Consider the following 14,134-nt stretch of genomic DNA (forward strand, 5'->3'; position numbering starts at 1 on the left):
GGACCCACCTGTCGGGTCCGTCCCCGACCTCGCGACTGGAGTCCGTCTCCAGCATGACTCGCCGGCCGCCGCCGTGTCCGAAAGGGACACCGTCCCCTCGCCTTGCCCCTTGCCGAAGCCTCGCCTCCTATAAAGCCCCGACCCCGGCCTCTTTTTCCCTCAAACCGCAGCCGCCCTCACCTCCCCACGTCCTGCACACCCTCGCCGGAGTCCGAGCTCCGACGAGATCCGCCGCCGTTGCACCGCACTCCACCGCCGCCTACGCTCGACGCCACCACCACCTTCGGAGTCCCCTCGTCGCGCCGCTTCTGCCTGACCCCTCGGCCATGCCGGAGGACCACCGGAGCAGCTGTCCCCTCGATGCCCGAGCCGCCGCGGCGTCCTTCTCCGGCGATGTCGACCTCCATCGCTGCGGTACCTCCCAACTCCTCCCTGATCCGTTAGATCTAGGTTAGACGGTCCGGATTAGATCTAGGTTTGGTTTTATTTATTTATTTCAAACCGGTATGTTTAGCTAACGAACGTTCGTTCGTTTAGCATTGGCAGTGGATGTTTTCGCTATATAAGCCTCGGTAGCGAACGTTCATATATTAGATTTGTTTTTGTGGCCAGGGACCTGTTTGTAAGTATTTTAATTGTAGTATAGCCCCTGGTTTTCAAACATCCACAACTTTTTGCTCGTCTGTCCAAATCCAACGAAACCAACGCCAAATTCTTCGTTATGAACCCCTCTATCCAGTAATCCAACTAAAACATGTTTTTGAAATTTTAAATTTTGAATTAGATCAGATTTTAATTTGAACTTCGTTTGATCATAACTTGAGTTTTATAACTCCGATTTAGTTGATTCTTTTTGTAAATCGAAGCTCTTGACCTAAACTTTTTGATAAGGCCAAATTCACATAATTTTGGTACTGTTAGAAATTGTTTTATTTTGCAAGAGTTATTTGCTTGGTTTTGATGTTTTCCGAATCGTCTTCTTCGATCTTTCTGATCTTTTGAGTGATTGCTTATGTATGGTTACTATTGCTTGCTCACGATAGATTGAACGGAGTGTGACGAGTAGAACTATCAAGAGTTATGAGTGCGAATCATCTTCATCAACATTGCAGGCAAGTTCACACTTTGATCATATCCCTTCCATACCCAGTTTTTATGCATTAGTTTCACCCTCAAACATTGCATGAGTGGGATTGATAACATGTGGGTATTGGGAAGTAGTTGAGGTAGTACCTATTGCCCTGTTTATTATCAAACCTTTGGGAGTTACTTCTACGTTTGCTTATATTGCTATGCTATGCTCGTAGACGTGGATTGGGTTTGAGTGAATTTCCATGACAGATGTGAGATTGTTAATTAATGGTTTACTTAAGGTGGCAACTAAAACTCACATCCGGGTGGATTGAGGTACCTGGGTATTCCAGGATTGCCTGTTTCTTTTGGACCGCCACCCAGGTTCAAAGGGATCATGAGATTATTCATGCTAGAAACTTCCGTGTGCAGCCACAAGCTATTATGGGCTCTAGCATAGTTGATTAAGTTGTGTGAACTCTTACAGTGGTAGACTAGCAGATGTAGGGGATGTAGGTGTACCGGTCTACCCATCGTAAGGTGCTAACGCTTCTGAAAGACTGTGTCTCGGTCATCCGTTTCTCAAACATCATGTAGTGCGAGAATCAAGCGGAGGCGATCGAGTCTTGTGGGGAAAAGTGCACAAACCTGTGCAGAGTGTACAAACTAATCATGATTAGCCGTGTCCCCGGTTATGGACATCTTGAGTATCTAGTTCTTGGATTATCCCGTTGATCTCATCATGTTACTTTAATTAATCTTGTTGGGTTAATGATGATACTTAATTGGGATTGAGATGCTGTCAACCATCTCAATGTTTCACAACCACCATGATAGTTATATAAAATTTATTCCTTTGCAGTAGGGAAAAATTGGCTTTTCGCAAAAACATTATAACCATAGAGCTTTTCCACCAACCATATATGCATGTAGTGATAGCCTTTGTTCATCATTTCTCTATGGTGTGAATTTGCCAGCATATTCCATGTGCTGACCCGTTTTCGGGCTGCAACGTTTCATGTTGCAGGATTCTTACGACGAGTAAGTGATACGTTAGGGTTACGATTTCTACACTCAACTTTGCCGTTGGTGTTGATGGGAATCCACAACCTTGTTACTTCCGCTATTTGGATTGAGGTAATAGTATTTACGTTACTTTATACATGTGATTTACCTCTGTTATAAATCCTCGAGTACTGTGTGTGTCAGCATACCGATCCAGGGATGACACTTAAGCACAGAGACTTGATCCATTCGGGTCGGGTCGCTACAATGGGTCTAGTCAGCATGCACAGTCAGCAGTTGATTGGGTCAACGTTGACTGGTCAAACAGGGCAATGGGGCCCACTGTCATAGACTAGTTTAATTAAGCAGGTTTAATTAGACTAAATATGTTCATTAGGCTAATTAATCAAAGTTAATTAGGTAGTTAACTAAGCAAATTAATTAATTCATCAAATTACTAACTAATTAAATAATTATTTTTATTTTTTCATTTTCGTTTTCTTTTAACAGGGGCATGGGGCCCCCTGGTTAGTGGCACAAGGCCAGGGGCTGTTCTGCCCAGGAGCGGGTGCCGCGGCACCCAGAGGGGCACCGACGGGCACGACACTGACGGGGGAAGGGACGAGGTTAGGCCGGGGCAGCAGGGGCCGTCGCCGGACGGCGGCAGCCGAAGCGGGGGCTGCGAGGCGGCACCAGTTGTAGTTCAGGAGCAGCAGCAGCTTGCAGCAGCAACGGCGACAACGGGTGCGGGGGTGACGGGCGCGAGCCAGGCGAGCCCAGTGCACGGCCGGAGCGCGGTGGCCGTGCGTGGGCGTCGTGACGGCCACGGTGAGTGCGAGGATGCGGGCCGGAGCGCACACACGCAATGGGGGCTTCAGGAGGGGAGTCGGACAGAGGGGGCTCACCAGCACTGTAGAGGTGCAAAGGCGCGCACGGGAGAGGTCCGGACTAGCGGGGCGACGGTGGTCGGCGACGAGGCGAGGCCGCGGCATCAGGCAGGCATCATGCGAAGGAGAGGAGGAGTTTGGGAGGCGAGCAGCAACGCGATGGGGTCAAGGAGGTCCGGCGGGGTGGTGTGGGGCGACGGTGTTGGGGTCAGGTCGTGGCCCGATCCAGATCCCGAATCGAGGTGGGGAGAGGAGTGGGGAGTGGGGAACGAGGGGGAGTGGGGAGATCTGGGGGACAGGTGCGGTTAGGGTTCGGGAAGGCGTGAGGGTATGTAGGCCGAGGTGTGGGCTGGCCTGGGGTTGGCCTAGTGGAATGGCCAGCTGGACCACGAGGCCCACTGGGGGAGGGTGGGTTTCTGTTTTATTTTTTTAATTACCTTCTCCTTTTCTTTTAATTACTTTTTCCTATTCTTTTTACTGATTTTAAATTTGATTTTGGAACCGACTTTGAATCAACGCGAACTTAACAACAGTAAAAATCGATGACATGGCGCTATTAACAGTGGTTTACTGCAGCATAATTATCCGGGCGTTACATTCTTGTTGCTAGATTTTACTTTTGGCATGTAAGTAGACAAGAGTAAACGCTTGGCATTGTAAGAAGAACTTTTCTTACGAAGATCATCATTGATTGCTTTTAAGAACCCATGCTCTTGCTCAAGGTTGAGCTTTTCAAAGCGTAGCTTCTCATGAGTCTTTAAAAGCTCTCGGTGATCTTCTAAGGTAGTTTCATGAGATACTTAAGAGTGTTTAGTTCTTTAGTTAGACGATCAATCTCCTTCTTGTCATCATCATTCATTTTATCTTGATTAGCATGATTAATAGCAATTTCATCATAGTTTTCATAACTAGAGTTGTCAACAAGTAAATCATCGTCACCTAGCAAGTCATCTTCATCACTATTGAAATCAACATACTCGGGGTGGGATACCTTTGGGCCTTTAGCCATGAAGCATCTTCCAATTCCTTCATTTGGTGAATCAAATATGTCATAGGAGTTGGTTGACACAAGTGCTAGACCGGCAACACCTTCATCTTGAGTATATTCGGAGTCGGAGTGATAACTTCTCTCAGAGTGATGGTCGGAGTCGGAGCCGGATACCCATTCACCAACGTGAGCTTGATATCTTCATTTTGTGTAGCTCCTTGATGATTTGTCCTTCCTTTCCGAATCCTTGCTTCTGCGAGAGGTTCTTTGTTCATAACGATCATCTCTACTCCTTCTCTCTCTTGGAGGTGATTCTTCTCTTTTTCTTCTCCTTTTAGGTGAGTCTTCTCTTCTTTTGTAGGGAGCCGTACACTCATTGGAGTAGTGTCCGGGTCTTCCACAATTGTAACAATTATGCTCATGACTCAAGGATCTTTTGTCATTGTAGGACCTTGACTTGGAACTTTTTTCCTTGCTTCTACTCTTGTAGAACTTGTTGAAGTTCTTCACCATTAGACTCAATTCCTCATTGAAGGCTTGTTTCTCACTTGATGATGTAGGAGCATCACATGAGGCTTTGTAAGCACCACTTGACTTGTTGTGAAGCGCTTCTTTATCCTTGAGTGACATCTCATGAGAAACAATTCTTCCAATGACTTCCGTTGGCTTGAGATCTTTGTAATTGGGCATCATTTGGATCAATGTGCACACGGTATCATATTTTCCATCCAAGGCTCTTAGGATCTTCTTGATGATGAATCTATCAATCATCTCTTCACTTCCTAAGCTGGCAATCTCATTTGTGATGAGAGCAAGCCTAGAGTACATTTCAGCGACACCTTCACCATCCTTCATTTTGAACTTGTCAAGCTGACTTTGAAGCACATCCAATTTGGATTCCTTGACGGAGTCGGTACCCTCGTGCATATCAATCAAAGTATCCCAAATTTACTTTGCATTCTCAAGACGACTGATTTTGTTGAATTCTTCGGGGCACAATCCATTGAAGAGGATATCGGAGGCTTGAGCGTTGTATTGCAACATCTTCAACTCTTCCGCGGTAGCTTCACGGTTCGGTTTTCTCCCATCAAAGAATTCACCTTGCAAGCCAATACACACAATAGCCCAAACGGCGGGGTTATGTCCAAGAATATGCATTTTCATCTTATGCTTCCAACTAGCAAAATTAGTACCATCAAAGTAAGGACCTCTACGGTGGTAATTTCCCTCGCTAGACGCCATACTCTCCTAGGTTGTGAAACCAAGGCTATGATCACCAAAGCTATGGAAATCAAGGCAAATGGATACCAAAGCTCTGATACCACTTGTAGGATCGAAAGTATGCCTAGAGGGGGGGTGATTAGTACTTGACCAAATACAAATCTAGCCTTTTCCCAATTTTAAGTTTTTGTAGATTTTAGCAACTTAGCACAAGTCAAGCAATCAACCTACACATGCAAATCTAAGAGTATAGCAGCAGAATGTAAATCATTGCATATGAAGGTAAAGGGAGGAGTTTGGAGGAAACAAATGCAATGTAGACATGGAGATTTTTCCCGTGGTTCCAATAGGTGGTGCTATCGTACATCCATGTTGATGGAGACTTCAACCCACAAAGGGTAAACGGTTGCGCGAGTCCACGGAGGGCTCCACCCACGAAGGGTCCATGAAGAAGCAACCTTGTCTATCCCACCATGGCCATCACCCACGAAGGACTTGCCTCACTAGGGTAGATCTTCATGAAGTAGGCGATCTCCTTGCCCGTACAAACTCCTTGGTTCAACACCACAATCTTGACGGAGGCTCCCAAGTGACACCTAATACGTCTCCAACGTATCTATAATTTTTGATTGTTCCATGCTATTATATTATTTGTTTTGGATGTTTAATGGGCTTTCATATGCTCTTTTATATTATTTCTGGGACTAACCTATTAACCGAAGACCCAGTGCAAATTGCTGTTTTTTTGTCTATTTCAGTGTTTCGCAGAAAAGGAATATCAAACGGAATCCAAACGGAACGAAACCTTCGCGAGGATCTTTCTTGGAACAAATGCAATCCAGGAGAATGGAGTGGAAGTCAAGGAAGCAACGAGGCAGCCACGAGGCAGGAGGGCGCGCCCAGGGGGGTAGGTGATGGGGAACGTAGTAATAATTCAAAATTTTCCTACGTGTCACCAAGATCAATATAGGAGATAATAGCAACGAGAGAGAGAGAGAGTGCATCTTCATACCCTTGAAGATCGCTAAGTGGAAGCGTTACAAGAATGCAGTTGATGAAGTCGTACTCCCGGCGATTCAAATCGCGGAAGATCCGATCTAGAGCCGAACGGACGGCGCCTCCGCGTTCAACACACGTACAACCCGGGGACGTATCCTCCTTCTTGATCCAGCAAGGGGAGAGGAGAAGTTGAGGGAGAACTCCAGCAGCACGACGACGTGGTGGAGGAGGTCGTGATTCTCCGGCAGGGCTTCGCCAAGCACTACGGAAGAGGAGGAGGAGTTGGAGAGGGGGAGGGCTGCGCCAGGGGAAGGGTCACGGCTGCCCTCCCACCCCCTCACTATATATAGGGGGAAGGGGAGAGGGGGAGGCGCCCTAGGGTTTCCCCTAGGGGCGGCGGCCAGGGCAGATTGGATCTCCCTAGGAAAAACCCTAGGGAGACTTGCCCCCAAGCCAAGCCAGGTGGAGGCTTGCCTCCCAAGTCAGATGGAGGCACCCCACCTCCCCAAGCAACGTGGGAAAGGGTGTGGGGGGCGCACAGACCCTTAGTGGGATGGTTTTCCCCTTCCCCTTGGCCCATGAGGCCCTGCAACACTTGTCGGGGCTCCCGAAACACCTTTCGGTCATGCTGGCCATAGCCTGGTACTCCCGGAACACTTCCGGACTCCAATACCCATCGTCCAATATATCGATCTTCACCTCCGGACCATTTCGGAACTCCTCATGACGTCTGGGATCTCATCCAGGACTCCGAACTACCTTCGGTAACCACACACAATTTCCCATAACAACTCTAGCATCACCGAACCTTAAGTGTGTAGACCCTACGGGTCCGGGAACCATGCAGACATGACCGAGACATCTCTCCGGCCAATAACCAATAGAGGGATCTGGATACCCATATTGAATCCCACACATTCCACGATGATCTCATCAGGTGAACCACGATGTCGGGGATTCAATCAATCCCGTATACAATTCCCTCTGTCTATTGGTATGTTACTTGCCTGAGATTCGATCGTCGGTGTCCCTATACCTTGTTCAATCTCGTTACCGGCAAGTCTCTTTACTCGTTCCGTAACGCATGATCCTGCGACTAACTCGTTAGTCACATTGAGCTCATTATGATGATGCATTACCAAGTTGGCCCGGAGATACCTCTCCGTCATACAGAGTGACAAATCCCAGTCTTGATTCGTGCCAACCCAACAGACACTTTCAGAGATACCTGTAGTGCACCTTTATAGTCACCCAGTTACGTTGTGACGTTTGATACACCCAAAGCATTCCTACGGTATCCAGGAGTTGCACAATCTCATGGTCTAAGGGAACGATACTTGACATTAGAAAAGCTCTAGCGAATGAACTACGCGATCTTGTGCTATGCTTAGGATTGGGTCTTGTCCATCACATCATTCTCCTAATGATGTGATCCCGTTATCAACGACATCTAATGTCCATGGTCAGGAAACCACAACCATCTATTGATCAACGAGCTAGTCAACTAGAGGCTCACTAGGGACATGTTGTGGTCTATGTATTCACACATGTATTATGGTTTCGGTTAATACAGTTATAGCATGAACAATAGACAATTATCATGAACAAGGAAATATAATAATAACCATTTTATTATTGCCTCTAGGGCATATTTCCAACAGTCCCCCACTTGCAGTAGAGTCAATAATCTGGTTACATTGTGATGAATCGAACACCCATAGTTCACATGGCCATGTGACTAACACCCAAAGAGTTTACTAGAGTCAATAATCTAGTTCACATCACCATGTGATTAAGACTCAATGAGTTCTGGGGTTTGATCATGTTATGCTTGTGAGAGAGGTTTTAGTCAACGGGTTTGCAGCATTCAGATCCACATGTACTTCGCAAATCTCTATGTTATATCGTAGATGCTGCTTCCACGCTCCACTTGGAGCTATCCCAAATGGTTGCTCCACTATATGTATCCAGTTTGCTACTCAGAGTCATCCGGATAGGTGTTAAAGCTTGCATCGATGTAACCCTTTACGCCGAACTCTTTATCACCTCCAAAACCGAGAAACATTTCCTTATTCCTCTAAGGACAATTTTGACCATTGTCTAATGATCCATTCCTGGATAACTTTTGTACCCCCTTGCCAGACTCATGGCAAGGCACATATCAGATGCAGTACACATCATGGCATATCGAACAGAGCCTATGGCTAAGGCATAGGGGACGACCTTCGTCCTTTCTCTTTCTTCTGCCATGGTCGAGCTTTAAGTCTTAACTTCACACCTTACAAGTCAGGCAAGAACTCCTTCTTTGACTGATCCATTTTGAACTCCTTCAAAATCACGTCAAGGTATGTGATCTGTGAAAGTCCTATCAGGCGTCTTGATCTATTTATATAGATCTTGATACCCAATATGTAAGCAGTTTTATCCAGGTCTTCCTTTGAAAAACTTCATTCAAGCAACCCTTTATGCTTTCCAGAAATTCTACATCATTTTCGATCAACAATATGTCATCCACATATACTTATCAAAAATGTTGTAGTGCTCCCCCTCACTTTCTTGTAAATACAAGTTTCTTGCAAACTTTGTATAAACCTAAAAGCTTTGATCACCTCATCAAAGCGTATGTTCCAACTCCGAGATGCTTGCTCTAGTCCACAGAAGGATCGCTGGAGTTTGCATACCTTTTAGCATCCTTAGGATTGACAAAACCTTCTGGTTCTATCATATACAGCCTTTCCTCACGGAAACCGTCAAGGAAACTTTGTTTTGACATCCATCTGCCGGATTTTGTAAATGAAAAATGCAACAACTGCTAACATAATTCTAACAGACTTTAGCATCGTTATGATTGAGAAAGTCTCATCACAGTCAACTCCTTGAACTTGTCGGGAACTTCTTTGAGACAAGTCGAGCTTCATAAATGGTGACATTACCAGCAGCGTCTGTCTTCTTCTTAAAGATCCATTTATTCTCAATGGCTTGCCGATCATCGGGCAAGTCCACCAAAGTCCATACTTTGTTCTCATACATGGATCCTATCTCGGATTTCATGGCTTGCAGCCATTTATTGGAATCCGGGCCCACCATCGCTTCTCCATAGCTCATAGGTTCATCATTGTCCAACAACACCTTTAAGACATGGTTACCACTAAGAAGTTGTACACACCCTTGTCGACCTACGAGGTTTGATAGTAACTTGACCTGAAGCTTCATGATCATCATCATTAGCTTTCTCTTCAACTGACGTAGGTGCCACAGAAACATCTTTCTGTGATGTGCTACTCTCTGGTTGAAGTGAAGGTTCAACAACCTCATCAAGTTCTATCTTCCTCCCACTCAATTCTTTCGAGAGAAACTCTTTCTCGAGAAAGGACATGTTCATAGCGACAAACACTTTGCCCTCAGATCTGAGTTAGAAGGTATACCCAATCTTCTTGTTTGGGTATTCTATGAAGACACAATTTTCCGCTTTGGGTTCGAGCTTTTCTGGCCGAAGCCTATCGACATAAGCATCATAGCCCCAAACCTTAAGAAACAACAACTTTAGGTTTCTTACCAAACCATAGTTCATACGGTGTCGTCTCCACGGACTTTAGATGGTGCCCTATTTAAAGTGAATGTAATTGTCTCTAATGCATAACCCCAAAATGATAGCGGTAGATCGGTAAGAGACATCATAGATCACACCATATCCAATAGGGTGCGATTACGATGTTCGAGCACACCATTACGCTATGGTGTTATAGGTGGCGTCAACTGTGAAACGATTCCACCTTGTCTTTAGTGATTGCCAAACTCATAACTCAGATACTCTCCCCTTGATCAGTTCGTAGGAACTTGATCTTCTTGTTATGATGATTCTCAACTTCACTCTGAAATTGCTTGAACTTTTCAAACGTTTCAGACTTATGCTTCATTAAGTAAATATACCCATATCTACTCAATTCATCGGTGAAGGTGAGAAAATAAAGATACCACTGCGTGCGTCAACACTCATCGGACCGCACACATCAGCATGTGTGATTTCCAACAAGTCACTTGCCCGTTCCATTGTTCCAGAAAACGGGGTTTTAGTCATCTTGCCTATGAGGCATGGTTCGCATGTGTCAGGTGATTCAAAATCAAGTGACTCCAAAAGTCCATTAGCATGGAGGTTCTTCATGCGCTTTACACCAATATGACCTAGGCGGCAGTGCCACAAGAAAGTGGTACTATCATGATCAACTCTACATTTTTTGGCATAAATGTTATGAACATGTGTATCACTACGACCGAGATTCAATAAACCATTCACATTGGGTGAATGACCATAGAAGGTATTATTCATGTAAACAGAATAACCATTATTCTCTGACTTAAATGAATAACCGTATTGCAATAAACATGACCTAATCATGTTCATGCTCAATGCAGACACCAATGCAAATCTGGGTTCAATACTAATCCCGAAGGTAGAGGGAGCGTGCTATGGTGATTATATCATCCTTGGAAACACTTCCAACACATATCGTCACCTCGCCCTTAGCTAGTCTCCGTTTATTCCGTAGCTTTTGTTTCGAGTTACCAATATTAGCAACTGAACCGGTATCTAATACCCATGTCTACTAGGAGTACTAGTAAGGTACACATCAATAAAACATATATCAAAGCCTTCTTATCTACCAAGTATTTGAGGTAGTTCCGCTACCAGTGACCGTTCCCCTAATAGAAGCACTTCGTCCCGGGTTTGGGTTATTGGGTTTCTTCACTGGAGCAGCAACTGGCTTGCCATTCATGAAGTTTCCCTTCTTGCCCTTGCCCTTCTTTGAAACCAGTGGTCTTGTTAACCATCAACACTTGATGCTCCTTCTTGATTTCTACCTTTACGGCCTTAAGCACCACGAATAGCTCGGGGATCATCTTCCCTTGCATGTTTCATCACAAAACTCTAGTAGCTCGGTGATAGTGACTGGAGAACTTTGTCAATCACTCTCTTATCTGTAAGATTAACTCCCACTTGATTCAAGCGATTGAAGTACCCAGACATTCTGAGCACATGCTCACTGGCTGAGCTATTCTCCCCATCTTGTAGGCAAAGATCTTGTCATAGGTCTCAAACCTCTCAACACGGGCATGAGTCTGAAATACCAATTTCAGCTCTTGGAACATCTCATATGTTCCATGGCGTTCAAAACACTTTTGGAGCCCCGACTCTAAGCCGCAAAGCATGGTGCACTAAACTATCAGGTAGTCATCAGAATGTGTCTGCCAGATGTTCACAACATCCACGGACGACGCCAAAGGGGTTGGCACACCCAGCAGTGCATCAAGGACATAAGCCTTCTGTGTAGCAGTGAGGACAATCCTCAGACTACGGCCCTAGTCTGCACAATTGCTTACAATATCTTTCAACTTAGTCTTTCTCTAGGAACATATTAAAACAAGGAGCTAAAGCGCGGGCTATTAATCTACAACATAATTTGCAAAGACAATTTAGACTATGTTCAAGATAATTAAGTTCATCTAATCAAATTATTTAATGAACTCCCACTCAGATAGACATCCCTCTAGTCATCTAAGTGATACATGATCCAAATCGACTAGGCCGTGTCCGATCATCATGTGAGACGGACTAGTCATCAACGGTGAACATCTCCATGTTGATCGCATCTACTATACGACTCATGTTCGACCTTTCGATCTCTTGTGTTCCGAGGCCATCTCTGTACATGCTAGGCTTGTCAAGTCAACCTAAGTCAGATGGAGGCACCCCACCTCCCCAAGCAACGTGGGAAAGGGTGTGGGGGGCGCACATCCCCTTAGTGGGCTGGTTTGCCCCTTCCCCTTGGCCCATGAGGCCCTGCAACACTTGTCGGGGCTCCCGAAACACCTTTCGGTCTTGCTGGCCATAGCCTGGTACTCCCGGAACACTTCCGGACTCCAATACCCATCGTCCAATATATCGATCTTCACCTCCGGACCATTTCGGAACTCCTCATGACGTCTGGGATCTCATCCGGGACTCCGAACTACCTTCGGTAACCACACACAATTTCCCATAACAACTCTAGCGTCACCGAACCTTAAGTGTGTAGACCCTACGGGTTCGGGAACCATGCAGACATGACCGAGACATCTCTCCGGCCAATAACCAATAGAGGGATCTGGATACCCATATTGGCTCCCACATGTTCCATGATGATCTCATCGGATGAACCACCATGTCCGGGATTCAATCAATCCCGTATACAATTCCCTTTGTCTATCGGTATGTTACTTGCCCGAGATTCGATCGTCGGTGTCCCTATACCTTGTTCAATCTCATTACCGGCAAGTCTCTTTACTCGTTCTGTAACGCATGATCCCGCGACAAATCCCAGTCTTGATTCGTGCCAACCCAACAAACACTTTCGGAGATGCCTGTAGTGCACCTTTATAGTCACCCAGTTACGTTGTGACGTTTGATACACCCAAAGCATTCCTACGGTATCTGGGAGTTGCACAATCTCATGGTCTAAGGAAACGATACTTGACATTAGAAAAGCTCTAGCGAACGAACTACACGATCTTGTGCTATGCTTAGGATTGGGTCTTGTCCATCACATCATTTTCCTAATGATGTGATCCCATTATCAACGACATCTAATGGCCATGGTCAGGAAACCACAACCATCTATTGATCAACGAGCTAGTCAACTAGAGGCTCACTAGGGACATGTTGTGGTCTATGTATTCACACATGTATTACGGTTTCCGGTTAATACAATTATAGCATGAACAATAGACAATTATGATGAACAAGGAAATATAATAATAACCATTTTATTATTGCCTCTAGGGCATATTTCCAATAGTAGGCGCGCCCCCACCCTCGTGGGCCCCTCGTAGCTCCACCGACCTACTTCTTTCACCTATATATCTCTTTTACCCTGAAAACATCCAGGGGAGCCACGAAACCACTTTTCCACCACCGCAACCTTCTGTACCCGTGAGATCCCATCTTGGGGCCTTTTCCGGTGATCTGCCAGAGGGGGATTCAATCACGGAGGGCTTCTACATCAACACCATAGCCTCTCCGATGATGTGTGAGTAGTTCACCATAGACCTTCGGGTCCATAGTTATTAGCTAGATGGCTTCTTCTCTCTCTTTGGTTCTCAATACAAAGTTCTCCTCGATGTTCTTGGAGATCTATTCGATGTAATACTTTTTGCGGTGTGTTTGCCGAGATCCGATGAATTGTGGGTTTATGACCAAGATTATCTATGAACAATATTTGATTCTTATCTGAATTCTTATATGCATGATTTGATATCTTTGCAAGTCTCTTCGAATTATCGGTTTAGTTTGGCCTATTAGATTGATCTTTCTTGCAATGGCAGAAGTGCTTAGCTTTGGGTTCAATCTTGCGGTGTCCTTTCCTAGTGACAGCAGGGGCAGCAAGGCACGTATTGTATTGTTGCCATCGAGGATAAAAAGATGGGGTTTATATCATATTGCTTGAGTTTATCCCTCTACATCATGTCACCTTGCCTAATGCGTTACTTTGTTCTTATGAACTTAATACTCTAGATGCATGCTGGATAGCGATCGATGTGTGGAGTCATTGTAGTAGATGCAGAATCGTTTCGGTCTACTTGACGCGGACGTGATGCCTATGTTCATGATCATGCCTAGATATTCTCATAACTATGCGCTTTTCTATCAATTGCTCGGCAGTAATTTGTTCACCCACCATAATATATGCTATCATGAGAGAAGCCACTAGTGAAACCTATGGCCCCCGGGTCTATTTTACATCATATTAGTTTCCCGTCAACTAGCTATTTCTGTCGCCGTTTATTTTGCAATCTTTACTTTTCAACCTATACAACAAAAATACCAAAAATATTGATCTTATTATCTTTTATCGGATCTCACTTTTGCAAGTGGCCGTGAAGGGATTGACAACCCTTTTATCGCGTTGGTTGCAAGGTTCTTGATTGT

This window comes from Aegilops tauschii, chromosome 2 (genome assembly GCF_002575655.3).
Source record: "Aegilops tauschii subsp. strangulata cultivar AL8/78 chromosome 2, Aet v6.0, whole genome shotgun sequence".
In the NCBI taxonomy this organism is placed as follows: Eukaryota; Viridiplantae; Streptophyta; class Magnoliopsida; order Poales; family Poaceae; genus Aegilops; species Aegilops tauschii.